The 11,359-nt window shown below is 41.6% G+C and overlaps 1 long non-coding RNA gene across 2 annotated transcripts in view; it reads left to right on the top strand.

Annotated features, from left to right (window-relative positions):
- Positions 1–10,554: 10,554 nt before the first annotated feature.
- LOC148124857 (uncharacterized) overlaps positions 10,555–11,359 on the top strand; it is a 14,447-nt gene continuing 13,642 nt past the window's right edge. For both annotated transcript variants that reach the window (XR_015744989.1, XR_015744990.1), the window contains exon 1: positions 10,555–10,891. This is a non-coding gene — a long non-coding RNA (uncharacterized LOC148124857). The remainder of the gene's footprint in view (positions 10,892–11,359) is intronic.

Here is an 11,359-nt window from a genome sequence, read left to right as displayed (position 1 = left end):
ATATAATTTAATTGTGCAATCTACCCCTATCGATTTAAAGGAATAAGCAGAGCACAAAGGACTCCTTGGATAGATAAGGCTGTGTATTTCTTTTATCCTTGGACTATGTCCTGACACTTCCTGCAATGCCAGCATAAGCTCCATTAGATGTTAATTAGAGTTCATTACTCTTGCAGATAACACCCATTGTGGTAGAACACCACCAACTAGGGAATGTGGGCCTTTTTAGTTGCAGAGATCACACCCTACTTTGATGGCTGCCCATTGGTGTGTTACTTGGGAAATACGCCTTGCGAAAGCTTCACGGTTTGCCTCTCCTTGCAAAACACAGTTGCAAAAAATTACAAGGGTGTTTAAATTTTCTCGCAATGTTCCTGCTTCGGATCATATAAAACTGTATTTTCTGGGACTCCAAGTACCAGCAGAAATATTCTTGATCCATCAAAATTGGCAATTATCAAGTTCCTTTTCTTTTTCAGCCAGTGTGACAAAAAAAGTCAAATGTTCTTATTCATTAAGCATACAAAATATTTGAAATCAGTCTTTCTTGGACACTCTATAGTTCTCTTTTTCTAGATACCCGAAGAAACTTTAAATCTTTAAGCAAACATAAGATATGGCATTATGAGGAAAGGCAGAATCTTCAAATGTATATACTGAACCCAAATAGGACTATTTCAAATGTTGTCTTGATGTGGGTTTTCCCACTTCCCACAAAGTTCTGATTTGTGATGGAGAAAAGAACAACTCAGTTTAAAATATCTTAAGAACAAGAGCCGTGCGTGGATAACGTTATCATATAATTTAGCCACTGGATGGCACTAACCCAATTCTATGAAGCTGGCGTTCGAACTTCACCTCTGCTGTTCTGTTCATTGCATTTATTATGTGTCGTTCCATGGATAAACGGTCCCAGAAGGTTAGATTTAGGTGAAATATTAAGAGAAAGACTGCAAGAAAATGAGCAATTGAACAGCAGAATCAATTATCAAGGAAGGCGGTGAATGCTTCTGCACTGAAGGTGTTCAAATGGAAGACACGCATCTGTTAAAGATACTGAAATTTAAATACCTACGAGGAGCAGGTGAGAAAATTGGTGACCTCTTTGTATTCCTTGGCTACCCACTAAGATGAGCTTATTTGCCTTTCAGGACAATTTTGCATTGTTCAGCAGCTAACTGCAAAGAGAAAATTAGCAGTTTCCAAAATCCATTTAAAAGGGCAGGAGAAAATGAATGGCTTCTTCTCAGAGGCCAATAAAAATGCTTTGGGAGAAAACATATAATTAGAAACGGCATGCCAGGATGTAATTAGTGGTGTGAAATCAAATCACTAGAGTCTCATTTTATAACTAGAGCCACAACAGAAATTATCCACAGCAGATGGCTATCTAATCATGTGGACTTCTGTACCGACTTATTTGTGGATGGCAGGAGTTCCATTCCCACCTGAGAAGAGATTGCTGAGATTTTGTTTAAAAAGCAGTGATCCTTTTGTTTCTTCCTTAACTTCTTTCCATTACTGGCTAGAAACTCTAAAAGGTTGCATTGACTCTGTGAGTTTGTGCAAAAGTAGAAAACGTCCCTTGGTTCTCATTCACCGAATCACTCTGTGAGTGACATGGGCACTCTCTAAATTTGATATATAAATAAAATACAAATAAAAACAGTGTTGAACAATCCATCTCACACAGGCTACGGTGCATATGAATGCCCTTCAGCATGTACGGAAAAAGACCTCGTGCGGGAGAGAGAAAATGCCATTGAGATGGCCCGACGGTGGGAGAACGTCATTCAGTTTTAACCCTATTCCTTCTACATCCTTTTTACATATTCTGTATTTCAGTGACCTTCAGAACTGAAGAAGCTTCTTGGATGAGAAGTGAAAAGTTTTCAAAGAAAAGAAAACAAGAAAGCCCAATTGCCTTTCGGAAAAATACCTTGAGGGTGTTCTATTTGACAACTCAGTTAGAACAGAACTGGAAGAGACCTTGAAGGTCATCTAGTCCAACCCCCAGCTCAAACAGGAGATCCTATTCCATTTCAGACAAGTGGCTGTCCAATCTGTTCTTAAAACCCGCAGGGGTGAAGCACCCACACCTTCTGAAAGCAAACCGTGCCATTGATTAATTGTTCTAATTATTAGGAAGTTTCTCCTTAATTCCAGGTTCCTTCTCTCTTTGATTAGTTTCCATCCATTATTTTGCTTCCATCCATCGCTTAGTTTCCATCCACTCCATCCATTACTTTCCATCCATTGTACCTATTTATTTGCTCAGTGTTGAATGTTATATAACTATAATTTTTACATGTTTCTGACACGAGTAATGAACAATGCAAATCCTCCCTCATAGTTTGGAGGTGATGAAACCCAGGGCAGCAAAACCAATTTTGAGTCGTATACACGTTTTGTGTCATTTGCAGTTCACTCCAAGAGATGAATGCATGTATTGTAAAGGTGAAAAATGTCTTGATACCTTTCTCTCGTTTCACCCAAGCTCCCGTGTTTAAACGAGATGCCTTTTGCAATTGTTTCCAAACTGCAGCTCATGGTCTCCTTCAAAAATAATCATCCTCATAATATCATTCTGAAGCAACTTGGAATGTCAGTTGACACCCAATACATTCCAGGTTGGAAAGACTGGTGTGATCTGTCCTTGGCAACAAGGAGCCTCCATCCTACCCACCAGAAGACATGGAGAGCAGCCAAAAAGAACAGAAAGAAAAAAAAAGATGAGTTTCTGAAGGAATGTACCTGGCACGAATCAACAGGGTTAGATTGATATCTGTTTTCTGTTTTCCCACAAACAAATGGATCGAATCCAAAGGAGGAAGGAAATTCAGAAAGGGGCGCCCGTGAGACAGAAGGAGAACATTACACATTGCAATTAATTATTATTATTATTATTAGCCGCAATCTGGTTAGAATCAGAATCAATAGAAGCTTCTATTTCAGATAAATTATTGTCGAGGCTCCTTATGAAAGAGTTCTCAGATTCTTGGAGCAGACTTCCTAAATTTCAGTCTTCCTGACACCAAGGCCATCTCATAGGCTTCAGAGTTGGGTTGAGCCACATGAATTCTCCAGAGATCGCTAGACTTCTTTTCAATGAATTCACTTGCCTCCTTTGAGCGTAAAGATGGAGGCCAATCTGATTGACAATATAGAAAGTCAACGAGGAGCACCTTCCTTTCGTTATATGGAGGGCCATTAGTTGGAGAACATCATTGCTTGACCAAGCTAAACCAGAAGAAGCAGAAGCAAGTTATCTTGAATGAGTAAGAAACGACCACAAACAGCTAGAGTATTCCCTACCGTTGTGTTACAACTGCTAGAACAGAAAGAGAGAACTCAATGGCTTAAGCGGTCTAAAGCAGAGGTCTCCAAATTTGTCAACTAAAATAAACTACCTTTATTTTATGGTTATGCTTTATAGTTTGTGTTTTGTATTTTGTTTTCACCATGTGCCCGTAGAAGCAGAAAGGCAGGGAATGAATTTCACCAAAACGTCCTGTACAGTTGTCTCTCCTGGTCTTGGCTTCCTACACTACAATATTTTAATCCCTTGGGCAGATATCAACCCAGAAATCTGTCAAGAGTTTTCACTTTATTTCATTTTATTTTAGATCAGGAAATATGAGTAATCAAGGAGCTTTGGGGAGTGGGATGGAAGGATGACCCACACCGAAAATAACCCCCAAATCTTTTGCCCGTTCATTGTGTTAGAATCAGATTGAAAACATTTCCAGAAGACTCAAGAAATCTATGAGCAATCTGAAAATGAAATAGAAGAAGAGAAATGTCTTTGTTTCAAAGGGAGTTAATTCTTTAGGGAATTGAAGGGACGGAATAAAAAAAGATGTTGGTACAGAATCCAATTCCAGCAAAGCTAAACAATTCGACAGGATTTTGTTCAACAAAACAAATTAACCCAATTCAATCTCTACTTTCGGATTTGGTCAATAAATAAATAGAAAAGGGGTCCTGTTGAAACTGCTGAGTGAGCCAGTCTAAAGCAGATGGAACAGTGGAGAATATAATCCATTCTTCCCCGTCATACATTATGGACTGAAATAACAAGCAAGACATCTTATGCAATTCAGAGGAAGAACAATTTTTAAGAGCCAAAAAAAAGAAAGAAAGAAAGAAAGAAAAGGATTTATCTCATCAATGGAAACCATCTGTATTTCAAGAATATCAGTTGAGTTTAGATGGAAGGACTTCCCCTCCCCTACTGCGCAAACCAGCTTAAACAGGGTTTAATCCTTGGTATGTAGGATATGTCCTGTTCAATGGCCTATAAATAAACAGAGGTGCTAGAATGTAATTTGAAGTAACATTATTTCTTTGAGGGGGGAGGGGAAACAATCCTTGTTACAAGAGTACAACCAGAAAATAAATTATATCCTAGCACTTTGTTTAAATAATAGCCAGGATTTAAGCCTGTTCTTAAAATAGCTAAGCAACATTTATCATGCGCTAAGTTCATAGGGAATGATCCCTTGTATTTCTACCTGTTGTTTAACCCATAAAACTTCATAGACAGGCTTTGGTTGCAGTGCAAATTTTAAAAAGGGAAGTCTATGCATCAATTCTTTCATTAAGTATGAATTTTGTACACATTTGGGAGATTCGTACGAATCCTGTATCTCTCTAGGACATTTGCTGAAATGGCTGTTTGCAACAAGCAGCATCGTGCCAATAACGGCACCAAAGGCAAACTCAATGTAGAAAAAAATGGATATTCTATGTGGATAATATGATTACAGGTAGTCCTCGAACTTACAACAGTTCATTTAGTGATCAAAGTTACAGCAGCACTGAAAAAACTGGCTGATGAACGCTTTTCACGCTTATGACTTTTGCCGCATCCTCCGGGGTCATGTGATCCAAATTGGGCTGCCTGGCAACTGGCTCATATTTGTGACGTTTGCAGAGTCCCAGGGTCATGTGGTCCCCTTTTTGTGACCTTTTGACAAGCAAAGTCAATGGGAAAGCCAGATTCACTTAACAACCATGTCACAAATTCAATAGTCGCAGTGATTCTCTTAAACACCGGTGGCAATGAAGCAAAATGAAGCAAAGTTCACTTAACAAGTGTCTCACTTAGCAACGTAAATTTTGGGCTCAGTTGGGACTGTAAGTCGAGGACTATCTGAATCTTTTAAAACAAGGGTGTCCAACTTTGGTAACTTTAAGATCTCTGGACTTCAATTCCCAGAATTCCCCAACAGCTATGCTGGCTGGATAAATTCTGGGAGTTGAAGTCCAGAAGCCTTTAAGTTGCCAAATCTGGACCTCCCTAGTTTAGAATCTGAGAAAGTATATTCAGATACCCTGGAATGGAGGCACAACATGATGCTTTGGGGCTTCAGCAAATGTTCAGAAGAAGAACGTTCACTTCAAAGAACCCCCAGATGTATTTAATTCATGAAATCACTGTGGCGCATGCCACTTTTCAAATAATTAAGAAATCTTTTGCATTTAATGATTAGCTAGCCACGATGGGTGTGGATTTTTCTTTTTTGTTTGTTTTGGGACCCAGCATCATAAAACATGGCTCGCTGGCCCTTGGTGCAGTATATGTGCTATTAATTGCTTTTGCCATTAAGCCCTGACTTCATGCAGTTTATGGATCTTGCTTTCGGCAAAACTGCAGGTGAATCTGTGCCAATTTAAGTGCGTGGGAGAGAAAGAGAGAAAGAGAAAGAGGGGGGGGGAGAGAGAAACAGGAGAGAGAAAGAGGAGAGAGGGGGAGGGGAGAGAGAAAGATGAAAGAGACAGAAGTGAGAGAAGAGAGAGGGGGAGAGAAGAGGGTGGAGGGAGAGAAAAATGAGAGAGAGAGAGAAGAGAGAGAGCAAAAGAAGAGAGAGAGAGAAGAGAGAAAGGACATAGGGAGAAGAGTGGGAGAGGGGAGAGAGAGAAAGAGAGGAAAGAGACAGAGAGAGAGAGAGAGAAGAGAGAGGGAGAGGAGAGAGTGGAGGGAGAGAACAGAGAGAGAAGAGAGGGAGAGGAGAGAAAGATGAAAGAGACAGAGAGAGAGAGGGAAAGAAGAGAGAGAGAAGAGAGAAAGGACAGGGAGAAGAGTGGGAGAGGGGAGAGAGAGAAAGAGAGGAAAAAGACAGAGAGAGAGAAGAGAGAGAAGAGAGAGAGAGAGGAGAGAGTGGAGGGAGAGAACAGAGAGAGAAGAGAGGGAGAGGAGAGAGAAAGAGAGGAAAGAGACACAGAGAGAGAGAAGTGAGAGAAGAGAGAGAAGAGAGAAAGAACAGAGGGAGAAGCGTGGGAGAGGGAGAGAGAGAGAGTAAGAGAGGAAAGAGACAGAGAGAGAGAGAGAGAAGAGAGAGAGAGAGAGAGAGAGAAAGGACAGAGGAAGAAGAGTGGGAGAGGAGAGAGAAAGAGAGGAAAGAGACAGAGAGGATAGAGAAGAGAGAGGAGAGAAAGAAAGAAAGAGGAAGAAGAGAGAGAGGAGAGAGAGAGAAAGGAAGGGACCGTCAGTTATGTGTATAGTGGGAAAGATCTTGCCACATAATTATAAGCTTCAGAAATGTGCATTCTAGACAGCAATTTAAATGCAGGGTTGCAAAACCAGCCTGCGAGAAAAGCAGATCTTGAGGAACTGCTGAACTCAGCTACCTCTATTAACAAACGTTCAGCCAATGGATTACTTATAATAGGAACTGTGGATAAGAATGGAGCCCAAAGTTGACACGTCTTGATCTCGTGAGGTACCAGAAGACGCATATTTCCTTCTGCCGGAGACTGATTTCTCTGGCCCACTGTGGGATTCAAGGAACAGGAGAGCCGCCGAGCCTTTCCACCCAAAGAGGTGGGCTTATCCTCACTCATTTAGAACATGACACTAGAAAAGTAAACGTAGACCCACAACCCAGGTAATCTTATACAAAACTTCTAAGGGGGTATGGCAGGGACTCACCATGGGATGTCCAGTTATCCAGGCAATCACCTCTGATATGGCTTCGTGCCAATCTTCTAGGGAGCTCCAAAGCACGCATCATGCGCAGTCTCGCACAATACAAGGTGGGGTACACAAGTGTGGCATTACAGAAACGTGTCACTATGGAAGATTCATTCGGTGGTAACATTCCTCTCTAGATGGATTCTTCTGAGAGCTGTTAGTTGGTAGTCTACTTGAGTCAACTAGGTCTTCTTTATTTTTGCCTTCTGTTCTTTGTTGTCACCAAGAAAGATGGTGGTTCTTCTAGTTTTCATTTCTGTTTTGTTTTCAGAAAGAAATTCATTAAGAAAATAACCTCCCCGGTAGGGACCTACCTGAGACCTCAGAGAGAAACAGAAGACAGTTCCAAGTTTTGGGTGAGTATCTTCAGAGGTGAGCTTTGTTGGGCTCTTTTGGGAAGGAGCCAAGTTTAGAGGTTCTGTTGGATCCTCTGCTTTGTCTGCTACTGGAGACTGATCTGAAACATGCGGTGACTCATCATGTTGACTGGGGTGAATTAAAACTACAGGTATTTCTCAAATTAACAACACTTCCTTTATGACCCAAGTTACAACGGCACTGAAAAAAGTGACTTAGGACCATTTTGCACACTTGCGGCCTTTGTAGCATCCCCGGGGTCACGTGATCAAAAGTCAGACATTTGGTAACTGGTTCATACTTATGACCACTGCCGGGTCCCAAAGTCCCTTTGTGTGACCTTCCGACAAGCGAAGTTAAGGCAGAAGGCGGCTTCGCTTGAGAACCACTTGAGAACTTATGACAACTGCAGCGGTTCAGTCCACAATGGTGGCAAGTAAGGTCACAAAATGGCCCAGAACTCACTTAACAAATGTCCTACTCAATGTTGTTGTTAGCTGGCAGCAGGTGTGGACGGCTGAAGAGAGTGAGGACTCAGATGAGGGTCCAGGAGTGGATTGTGGGGGCTGGCAGCAGCGATGAGGAGGTTCCCGAGGAGCCTGTGCCAAGTGTGTATGTGCGCAGGGCTACTTGAAGGAAAGAGCGGCTGCAGCAGCAAGGGTGACTTGGGAGTAAGGCTGCAAGGTAATGGCCCCTCCCTGAGAAGATAAAAGCCAGCTGAGAAACCGGAGTTCTTTGCAGGAAGCAAAGAAGTTTTTGCACTCAAGCCTGGTGGACATTTGGAATATCTTGGTTGGTGTTTGGAGACTCTTTGGGTTTGAAATATTTCTTAGTAACTCTATCTAATATTCTTGGCAGCCTTGCACAGTTTTGGCAAGGCTTCTGCTTATCAAAGTTAATTAATTTGCAGCAGCCTTTTAACCAGGGATTCGTAAGAATCATTAAAAGGTTTCTGTTCCCTTTGGTTCATGTTTGTTTTATTGGAAAAGGGTTTGGGTCAGAACACTCAATGAAGCTTCTGGGATGAGAAGCAAAATCTCTTTAAAGAAAAACCAGAAAGTCCAGTTGCCTCTTGGGTTAAAAAAAAGCACCTGTCAGGATTCTGGCAGCTACCCCCAATTAAATCATGAGCCTCGAGCCAACCTCCCAAAACTTCAAATGATTTATTGGACGTCAACATGTCGGCATGACCTGGGCTTAGCTGACTCTGAGACAGGTAACTCACTGTCACCCTTGACCCTGTTTTTCCCTCCACCCCTCTGGGTGTATCATAATTCATATTCTCCAATAAAGCATGTCCATAGCCAACCACGACCTGGATGATGGAGAATCTCCATAGATGTCTCACCCAACAAAAGAAATTTTGGCCTTGACTGTGGTTGTTTGTCGAGGACTACCTGTACATGAGATCAAAATTCAGTTTTGGTCTTGACTTCACCTGCCTCGTGAAATGGGGTTGCCTGGTTCCTATTCAGATTTCGCTGTAACCTCCACCCCCAAAAAGCTACATTAAGCACCGGGGAAGACACACAACTAGATTAGGAAGGGGGAAACGTCCATGAGAGCTCTCCCAATCTAAAAATACACATTTCTGAACAAGAACATTTGGTTCCTGCCTGGTCATATTTGCACAGTCTGCTTGTAGGAATGGTTTGTCTCAAGGTTGCCTTATTGGAAGAGATAAGAAGGGGGAAGCATCTTACAAACAAACTGATGCGTTGGGCACACAGTGTGTTTGCTTTAAACATCTATTGCAGAGTCTCCGTCACCCACCGTCAGCTGACCTCCTGCCTCCAGGCCAAAGCAAGTTGATTTCTTGCCATTTATTCTAACCAGCACTCAATTCAAACAGCCAGGTTCAATCTAGTTTGTGTTGGTTAATCATTCTGGCTAATTCAACCATCGGGTTTTCATTAAAACCATAAAGATACCAAAAAGAACCACAATGGATCTGAAATCACATGTTCCACTCAGTTTTAAGGGGGGTGATTTGAGTGGAATAGGATTAGGAGTAGGAATAGGAATAGAAATAAGATAGGATAGGGTAGGGTAGGATAGGGTAGAATGGAAGGGAAGGGAAAGGAAGAGAGAGGAGAGGAGAGGAGAGGAGAGGGAGAGGAGAGGAGAGGAGAGGAGAGAAGAGAGGAGAGAAGAGAGAGAGAGAGAGAGAGAAGAGAAGAGAAGAGAAGAGAAGAGAAGAGAAGAGAAGAGGAGAGGAGAGGAGAGAAGAGAAAAGAGAAGTTGGAAGGGACCTTGGAGGTCTTCTAGTCCAACCCTCCTGCATAAGTGCCCCATTGTGCCTCCTGTCCCTGTCCTATTGTCCCCATTTAATCGTACCTATTTTCTGTATTCTTACTCATGTTTATACTTATACCTATTATTTTGTAAGTGATTGACAAATCAAATAAATAAAAAAAAATAAAAACATTTCAGGCAAATGGTTGTCCAATTTCTTCTTAAAAACTTCCATTGTTGGAACATTCGCAATTTCTAGAGGCAAGTTGTTCCACGGATTAATTGTTCTAACCTAACTTGGTTAGTACAAGGTTTATTTAAATCTAGTTGCTGTTGATCAGTGGCTTGTGGCTTAGCAGGTTTGCAGGAGTCATCCTAGCTTGTTTAACACCCTTGTAGAAAACAAACCAGGTTATGACTTGGTTGCTACAAGGTTTATTTCAACCTAGTCCTTGTTGATCAGTGGCTTGTGACTTAGCAAGTTTGCAGGAGTCATCCTAGCTTGTTTAACAACCTTGTAGAAAACAAACCAGGTTATGACTTGGTTGCTACAAGGTTTATTTCAACCTAGTCCTTGTTGATCAGTGGCTTGTGACTTAGCGGGTTTGCAGGAGTCATCCTAGCTTGTTTAACAACCTTGTAGAAAACAAACCAGGTTATGACTTGGTTGCTACAAGGTTTATTTCAACCTAGTCGTTGTTGACCAGTGTTTAAAACAAACCACTCCCATTTAAATGGACTGAAAAAATTAATGATACTTTTTTTTTTTTGCAAGTCCTTCTGCTTCTGTTGTCCAACAACTGATGGCGGGACTGTTATCTGAGCAAAGAAAGAGTGAGTTCTAAAGAATTGTTGTTATCCTGTTTTATTTCTCCATAAATTTCCATGAAGGGAAAGGATTGGTGTCAAACCCAGGTCGACCCTGAATTGATTCCTATACCTAATAGAGATTTCAATCACAGGACTTTGGGGAGGAGAATAAAGAATTTCACTCTTTTCCCGCCACTGTTAGGACATTCTCTCCAAGGGCAACTGGTTTCTCAACCTTTGGCTGAAACACGAAAACAAACAGAACAGCAGTGGCGAGAGCCAAGTCGCATTCAAAAAACAGGTTTTAAAAGGGTCGACGAAAGAAACGTTCAAGAAATTCTAAAATAACCCCAAAAGCGAGAGAGGAAAACAGAAAACCTCTCCTATCCCTCCTGGGACTCTTGGCAGTTGGAGGGCTATTTTTAAAACGCAGCATTCCATTCGAAAATGCAGCATCACAATGCAGATTGGTCTTTTTATTTTATTTTTTTGACTCTAATGCTAAAGGAGAAGGTAAGTCCCTAAGGCATAGCTTGCAAAGATGCCCTTACGCAGCAGAAGAAAAAGTTGTTAGATCAGCAGGGAAGAGGTTAAAAGAAACAAAAAAAACAAGGATAAGCATTGTTCCAGTTTTGATCACCATATTATAAAAAAAAAGGTTGAGACTCTGGAAAGAGTGCAGAGAAGAGCAACCAAGGTGATTAGGGGACTGGAGGCTAAAATATATAAAGAATGGTTGCTGGAACTGGATACGTCTAATCTAGTGAAAAGAAGGACTGGGGTGACATGATAGCAGCCTTCCAATATCCAAGGGGCTGCCCCAAAGAAGAGGGAGTCAAGCTATGCTCCAAACAGCACCTGAAGGCAGGACAAGAAGCAACGGGTGGAAATTCATCAAGGAGAGAAGCAACCTAGAACTAGGGAGAAATGTCCTGACCCTGAGAACAATCTGGTTTGCTCCAGAAATTGTGGATGCTCCAT

This window comes from Pseudonaja textilis, chromosome 11, assembly GCF_049901715.1.
Source record: "Pseudonaja textilis isolate UNSWEBS1 chromosome 11, rPseTex1.2, whole genome shotgun sequence".
Lineage (NCBI taxonomy): Eukaryota > Metazoa > Chordata > Lepidosauria > Squamata > Elapidae > Pseudonaja > Pseudonaja textilis.
This window is presented reverse-complemented; position numbering and strand designations above follow the sequence as displayed.